This window comes from Polistes canadensis, unplaced genomic scaffold (assembly GCF_001313835.1).
Source record: "Polistes canadensis isolate GaletaPanama2010 unplaced genomic scaffold, ASM131383v1 scaffold_200, whole genome shotgun sequence".
Lineage (NCBI taxonomy): Eukaryota > Metazoa > Arthropoda > Insecta > Hymenoptera > Vespidae > Polistes > Polistes canadensis.
The window spans coordinates 249,666-258,195 of NW_014569747.1; the positions used below are offsets into that span (position 1 = coordinate 249,666).

At 32.4% G+C, this 8,530-nt stretch overlaps 1 protein-coding gene across 1 annotated transcript in view; it reads right to left on the reverse strand.

Moving 5' to 3' along the window:
* Positions 1-6,274, reverse strand: part of LOC106789752 (cadherin-23) — a 17,467-nt gene extending 11,193 nt beyond the window's left edge. The window contains exon 1 of the mRNA XM_014754225.1: positions 6,193-6,274. The gene's annotated coding sequence lies outside the window, so the exon portion shown is untranslated. The remainder of the gene's footprint in view (positions 1-6,192) is intronic.
* Between the last annotated feature and the right edge of the window lie 2,256 nt (positions 6,275-8,530).

An 8,530-nucleotide genomic window follows, 5' to 3' on the forward strand; every position in this document is an offset into this window, starting at 1 on the left:
TTAAGTTTTATTGAAATGTATGACTCTGTAAAAAAGATAATATGTATTGACACGTGAACTGTAAATGATCAAGTTGCTGATGAAGTCCCCAGTAAGGGACGAAACGTACAACTAGTTCAAAATAAATTGTTCATTAGATTTATTAACCGTCTATAATTCCCTTTGAGACTTATATAGTAATTTATATAGTTTGTTAAAGAAAATTTGAATTTATAAATAATTTCTTCTTTAAATTTCTCCATAATTTACATCATTGCAAAAATATTTTCCAAGATATTTATTAGATTATCTTCTGTATACATATCTCTATATTAATATTACGTTATTAATATGGATAATGTTAATACAGAAAGATAACACTCGTTCGCATGGAAAACTAGTACAACTTTCTTCGCGCACGCGTCACTTTTACGCTCGTATAGTTTCACGCTTTTCTCATTGTCCTCGTCGTAATTTAATTACTCCAAAGACCTAACGACGAGTCAACATGCTCGAGTGCGATTAGTCGACACGAGTTTCCTAGACAAGTCGGACAACTCCAAGCAACTTCTCAGGATCCAGATTCCATAATTGGTTGCGAAGTGAAACACGTCCCAGAGAAGATGAAAGTAGTCTTGAATTCTTCCCTGTGAGTTTATGTATGATGATTAGAAGGGAACTAACTTAACAGTATCTTAAATAAATCATTTCGAAGTTTCACTAAAATTTTATGGACGATTTAACCCTTAAAGAAATGATCAACACGCGCGTGCACGGTTCTACGATCAAGTATTTCAGAAAAAGTTTTCATTTAACGGGCTGTGAAAAATTTTCTTTTCTTTTCCCTTTTTATTAGTCAAAGTTACTTAAGCTCGTATGATAATTCATATGTATATACACTTTCATATTTGATTTTACTTTAACATTATATGAATATTCAGTTTTGCGTCAAATATGCAGGATACAATCTATCGTCGTTTTAACCTTAGTTTATTTAAATCTTGATAAAAATTATTCTCATTTTTGTTCTTCACAAAGTTCCTTATCATAGTTAGATCGTAATTATGGAAGCGGAATTAGTTGATATCTACTATCTATTATATTTTTGTACACGTCGTTTGATAAATGGTTCCGTGAACACAATAACTGCTTTCTCCTTGGTAAAGACGGTCATCGTGCAATGTCAAGATTTTCATTCCGACTGACCACAGGGACAATTAGAGACGAAGTGAAAGCCAACCGGAAGAACCCAACGTGTGTTCTCACGAGGATGTTATTCAGCCACGTAAACGTAATATACAAGAAAAAGAATGCAAAAAAAGAAGAAAAACGAGTTCGCTGACTTGATTTCAATGAATGCCTACTGACATGTTGTTTGTTATGTAATACATACGTTTTCCCTTGATTTGATAATCACAATTCTAATCTCGTCGATTCTCTCTCTCAGCTCCCTTTTTTCAATTTATAATTAATTAGAAATTATTTTTTTGGAAATAATTACAATCATTCTATTCAATTTTCTAGAGAAACGCGTTTTTAATATTTTAATTTCTCTCTATCATCGTCGATCGTTGTTACGGCCGAGTACACTTTTTCGATTTCAATAATAATTAACTTTCGGTTGAAGGATGAGAAAGCGAGTACTTAAAAATGAATAAAATATTCTCGTAATAAAAAAAAAAAAAAAATTACACAAACAGGAAAAAGGAAAGTACTAAAAGCGAATTTTTAGATTAGACGAAAGTTTCCAAGTTTAACGGCGAAATAAACTACATCATTTCCAAGAAATGATAATACAGTAAGACGAAATAATAATCTCAACTTAACCAGTGTCTGTTATTATGTAAAACGTAGAAAACGAAAGAAATTAACGGAGACGTCTAAATAAGATGGCAAAACAATTTGTTATTTTTTAAATTAAAATATTACATTTATATATTTTTGATTAATCTTTTTCTAACGTTGCTGATAATATTAGCAAATTTATCATTTTTTTTTTTTTTAATGAAAATATTACGCATAGAAATGAAATCGAAATATTGCAATGAATTAAAATTGCTTGTTGTATAAATGCACGTAAAAATTAATTTTAATTATATTTAATTTTATTATTCTTGAGATTATATAGAAAAGAAGTATATATACATAAGTAAAGAACGAAGAGTTGATTATGTCGGTACGGATAATTGAATTTTATGGAATCAAAGGGCGTGAATAAGGTCGTTGAACCACGGTCACGACGTTCATTAAGTCTCTCGTTCCTCGGCTTCCTCGGTACTTATTCCTTCGAGTTCTTTGTAAAGGCGAGCATATCCGGTCGTGGTCACTCGTCTGCAAGGCCGATGCCAGGAAACGAGAGATAACTATGCGAGATTACGAAACGCCTTCGATTCCACCCCCCATGGACTCCAAAAGGGATATCGAAATTCTTGAACGAAGTTCGTTACCAAAATGTCCTTAAAGATTTCTATCACCTAGAAAATTCTCACGTTATAAATTATTATCCATTTGTTCTATCTACTGAGAAATATTTATTTTAATTTGAATAGATTTTTACATGGTTTAAATTGAAAGAAATTATGAAAAATGTATTAAAATAATCGTTATTAATTACAAAGGCTTGTAATAAGGTTTGTACCGTGTTTCCTTGCGCTTGTTAATTATTTCGATTGATTTGGAAAATATTAAATAGTAAAAACGTGAGAAAATAGTTATTTTGATTAGTCTTTGAACCTTTTGAAACTGTATTTATGATAATGTTAATGATGATAGTGTTTATGCACTCATAATTACAACGACTATGATTGCTTTAGTAGTGTAATGATAGAAGTAACATATAAGGAAGGTAGAGTGAAATATAACTACGAGTAGATTATCATTTTTCCAAAGGCTAGAAAATGAATGAACTATACGCGAAGAATCATATTATCTAACGTATTTTATAATAAGAAGTTAATAATAAGAAATATGATAGAATTTTAAACGATATATATTATAAGGTGGAAAAAAAGAAGAAGAAGAAGAAAAAAATGAAAAGTTACGATTTCGAAAGGATAAAGTAAACGTAAAAGTCAGGTATTACATTTGTTTGGAAATCGACGAAGCGAAGAAGAGGATGTTCGTCAGTGTGCCCCCTTTTAGAGGATTCGACACTAAAACAAGACTCGTGAACAGAGCGAGTGCGTGTTCCTCTTGCTAACGGAGTGTGTCGGCCACGCTCTTGACTTTTAAGACTCCGCTAAATGGGGAGGCCACGCAGTCTGCTTGCCACGCGCAGAAAACGGTCTTGCTCCTTAATCGTACGCAAATTTTCGCGAGATCGTTCAGCATGCGAAACAAGAACACTCGAGAACACTCTATGAGTACTCTTTGAATATATTCGAAAAAAAGATTCAGAAAAATAAAGCATATGGACAAAAACATTACTCCCATTAACAATTAATAATAAACTTTCTCATTTTTTTTTGTTCGAGTAAAAAAATTATATATATATCAAAATATTTTCTTAAAAATATTTTACTAGGTTTTAAATGTGTGTTCACTTCGTCGAGCAACAAACGAATGAACGAACGGTTCGAAAAATTTCTTAGACATTCGCGTGTTCTCGCTAACGTTTGCGAAATACTAACTTCTTTTCGAACTATTACCACGAAAGCTATAAGGAAGAGTGTAAGATTCATACCGAACTTCTTCCAATGGTTTGACTTTCGGTTACTTGAATCGGTTGATCGATAAAACCACCTTTCAAGGAAACGACCTGATTTCGAAGAAATAATACCAATTTCATAGATGATAAAAACAACGTTGAAAACAGTCGTGGAAAAACAATGGACAAAAATTACAAATGGAAACGATCGAGACATTTTTATCTCGACGAGATTACGAATAAGATGAAAACTTTTCTATTTTCTTAGAAAAGATTTAAACTTTATTTAATTCTTTGAAATAAAAAAATTCACTGTACTAATTAAAACAAGAAGAAAAATAATCATAGGGATCAAATATTTAAAAAATAGAAATTAACAAAAAGTATAAAATAATAGAAAAGTCTTGTATTTGGTAAATTTATTGATTGAATTTGGCAATAGATACGTAGACGAAAGCTCGTGTTACAAAGAGGTATATCCTGAGACGAGTGACGTCATTTCCTACACCTGTCATGCATGCTTCCGAATGATAAAGCCATGCGGGGTATCGACACACCCCATAATACCGTCTGTTACCCAGCCAACCCCATAAAGGATATTCGTCGCGTGACGACCTCTTCCCCGCATCTGTTTTCTTTTGTGTAAGTGTATCTATGTGTCTATGTTTGACAGTGGCCTATTGACGCATGCTCGGCAGGTGTAACACAACCGTGATATTGGTGCATACGTAGGTACCTGTGTTATGCACTATTATATTACACCTTATATCCGTGCAATAACTATAACATAAAACTATGCGATTAAGTTTCGATATCGTACTAATATCAAGTAAAGTTACTTAAGTTTATTTGCTCTCTTTCTCTCTCCCTCTTTCTTACTTTTATCTTGTTAGTTATTAATTTGGTCCAATAACGTTTTGTGGCTTTAAAAAATTTGTTGTATCATTTTCAGTTACTGATTTAGAATGGTTGTACTTCATAGATGTAGATACGTTGGATTATGAAGTACGATTGAGATAAACGATCGAATTACTTCAAACACCTTGGTTTTTTTATTTTTGCTTGTTCATTAAAAAATTTCAATCAAGTAATTGGTCGTATTTTGTGCTATAAAGATAAACGCGTAACGAGATAATTGAATATTTTTATTCGGGTAAACGACTTCCTTAATTAAGTTAAATTTGATGATATTTCAATCTTTTAAATCGTACGTAATAGAACTCGTTTCTTTGAATGTAAAATTATCAATGTATTTCTAAAACTCGGTTGGTGAAAAATAGGTTTTGTTGGTAGGCCACAGTTATTCTTTCGTTTTGACTGGTCTACTACCACCGTAAAGAAACGATAGCGGTGAAACGTAAGACGATAGCAACTGGTAATCGAGAATCACGATCGATCCGAATGAGGAGAATCTTCTACGACACGGATGGACGCATATTCAGAGCGGAAAATTGCTTATTGATGTTGTCTCAATTCTTATTGTATAATCGATCCTAGGAAGTGTTTGCTTTCCTCTATTTGATACTTTTTATAATATAAGTTTGTGCTCGAACAAACATGTGGGCTGCGTGACTTCTACCATCACATATATTCTACAAACGAATTATCTTTTCGTAGAAGAAAGTCGAGCGGCGACTTAAGAAACCTTTTTTACATGTCAGATTTAATCTCGTTTAAACATATTTGTGTGCAATTTTGTTGGATATAAATTTTTATCGATGCATTTCATTTGATCGCGAATGTAAAATTTTTATGTATTTTTCTTTTTTCTTTTTTCTTGTAACAATTCGTTCGAAACGAATCGAGACAGAAATATTCTAACCTTTTCTATGAAGCTTTGGAGTAAACCGGAAATTGCGAACGTTCGAAGAAAGCGATTCATACGATCGCCAAAGAAGAAATAAGATTTCGCAAGAATATTACGTCCATACATTTCCCTAAGTCAAGAATCGTTATTATCGTCCTTATAATTTAACTTTCATAGTTGCATAAGAACAACGATTTCCAGTTAATAATTAATGATGGTAGACATCGAGAAAAACATGTGGGACAGTACCGATGTTCGTACAGGGGGGTCACGCATCGATGTTTGCTACGTGTAAGATTATCGTAGAAAAATTAATTACCGTTTCGTAATCATTGAAAATTGTTTGGCCTAGAGCGAAAATCATGCAATAACGTGTTGTTCGTTGATAGGGTACAATTTTCTGATTGTCTTTTTTTTTTTATTTCGTTTTAACCTACCTTATTGCAATACACGTGTACATAAATACAAAGGTGTATATTAAAACGAGTTGGGGATCTTGTTCCTAAGTATCGTGAAGTTATTAAAAAACGATAATCGCAGTTAGGTCGATGGAAGGAAGGTCTGTACGAGGTGACGAAAGTATTAATTACATGTCTCGGATTCATGAGAATTCTCTTCTATAAAATTTCTACTGACATATGTACGTACGTGCACGTCTATCAACGTCGTATGATTCAAAACTCACTGTCCACATTGCTATGTTGAAGAAATTCGAATCACGCGAACGTGATACGCGATGATATTATATCGAGTAACTTACTAATTTTTATCTCGAACTTTTAGATCCCAATTTCATTATCCTCGAATTATGAAAAAGTTTTTTTTTTCTTTTCTTTTCCCTTCCTCATTCACCTTCTTGCAATAACTCCGAAACTTTTATCCGTTATTAGTTTAATTTACTTTAATAATTTGTTCTACCTCGTGACAAAAAAAATTCTCACGTTTGGAACATTCACTCGACGCGGCAGACGCGTCGCCATTCAAACCATCGAGCGCGCCAAATTCGTACTCGGTTAAGATTCCTCTCTTAAGATTATCTAGAAAACTTCAACATTATTTGTATATTTAAATACGTATATAGAACTAATTCGATTAATTAACACGCTATTACCGTACAACACTATCGGACAAAAATCCAAATTTTAAATCAATGAAAAATTGTATGAAAATTTATGAAAAAATAAAATCACTCTTCGTGTTTTCCTCGTAAATAAAAACTGCGTTACATTTGTAACGATTTAATATTTAAACGGACAAAAACGTCAAAGCCTATTTTAGGTAATCGTCGACTATATAAGTCTCTAACAGAAGTCTTCCCGAAAATTCGTAGGGAAAACAAAAAATGCAAATAAAATAAAATAAAAGATAAAGAAAAAAGTGAGAGGGAAAGCAGTAGACGTCCGATGCTCACCTGTTCGGGCGAGCTCGCGTTGTTAAACTGAAAGTCGAAACGATGACGGCGCGCGAATTCTCCGTGCGGAGAGTGAGGATCGTACTCGGCTGCCATTCGCGTTCGTTCTACGCCGTGAGCACTGACCGTACACGGAACACCACAAAATGTACGGTTGTTACGAGTTAAATTCAGCCCGGCGTGCTCCCCGAGGCGTGGAAGGAGGGAAGCTCCCCCTTCGAAACACCTCCGGTCACCTGTGCTGCCCCGCCGACCGTGGAAGAAGTTTTATACTTTATGGGAAATTAGAGGGTGGGGGGAAAATGCATCCAAAGAAATATGTTTGAAAAATTAACATTCATGATTTTTCTCAATTCTTCGTTAAACATTGATAACAATTTAACAAAAAGAAATGCTTTCTTTTTTTGTATCAAAGGAATACAATGATGTATAGATGACTTATAACAAATTAGTTTTCATCGATTCATTTTTTGTAAAAAGAACAAAATTCAATACAACAAACTTTTAATTGTTTTCATTTAGAAATCGATTTGTAAGTATCGTCACACTATGGAAATATTCATTCGAGTATATTGCATAGAAATGAATTTTTATGTTTGTTTTGGTTGTAAGTTTTAGTTTCAATCGGTAATCGATACTATTGTCAGCTGTTCAATGTTAATTGTCCTTAATAAAGATAAGGCTTATATTTAGATTACGATTTTTCTTAAGTGACTCAAAGAATTCCAAACGAAGTGATTCAATTGATTGTGAATTTAATTCTAAAGTTACGATATTCTATCCAAGCTGGCATATCGTATTGCATTTTCGTCGGAAGTATTTTTCTTCGTGCAAGAGGGAACGGGCTACGGTACTGGTTGCTATTCCAAGTAAGAGTAGATGTTATCTTGCATTAATAAGGCTCATTATAGACGCGTCTTATTACAAGAATATAGCATTTGCTTAATTGTAAGACTCGAAGATTAGTTTTACCTATCGATAAATATTTTATATTATATTATTGTTCTGTGAATATCAATAGTCAATTTATTATAATTACGAAGCGGAATGTATTTTTTTTACAGAATACTGCATACAAATTACATATTACATTTCAAATTTTTTATAATATATCGATTAAACAAGATTTTGAGTGCCATCTAACGAAAAGTGGAAGAACTTATCGTAGGAGGATGCCCCCTGATGATAGACAATACTTTGTACACGAATGTATACAAAATTTCTGTATGCAACAAATATAACTTTGGGAAAAAAAATTAGAAAAATAAGCTAAAAAGTTTTTAACGCGTTATACAAAAATTATTGAAAAGCGCACTGCAATTTATCTATTATTTTATACTATACGTTATGTGAAGTTTTCTTCTTGTTACCGATCGAGTCGGAGAATTGTGTGTAAAGTTCCTTAAATTTTGCGCCACAGTCAACAGATCGACCATTACGATTTAAAATTAAACATATTATATATTAGCGACGAGATATTTTATATTTTGAAGGATACTATTAATTATTATAAAATATATGCAAAGTACATTATAAATCTAAATAATTAATTCTTTTGTAATATTTTTCTATACGTATTTTAAATTTTATTAAATTTATATTCATAAGTGTGTATGAACATGTACTCAATGATAAAACTTTTTTTGACATAGTTTACAAAATACGTCAACGAATGAAATAAATGTTC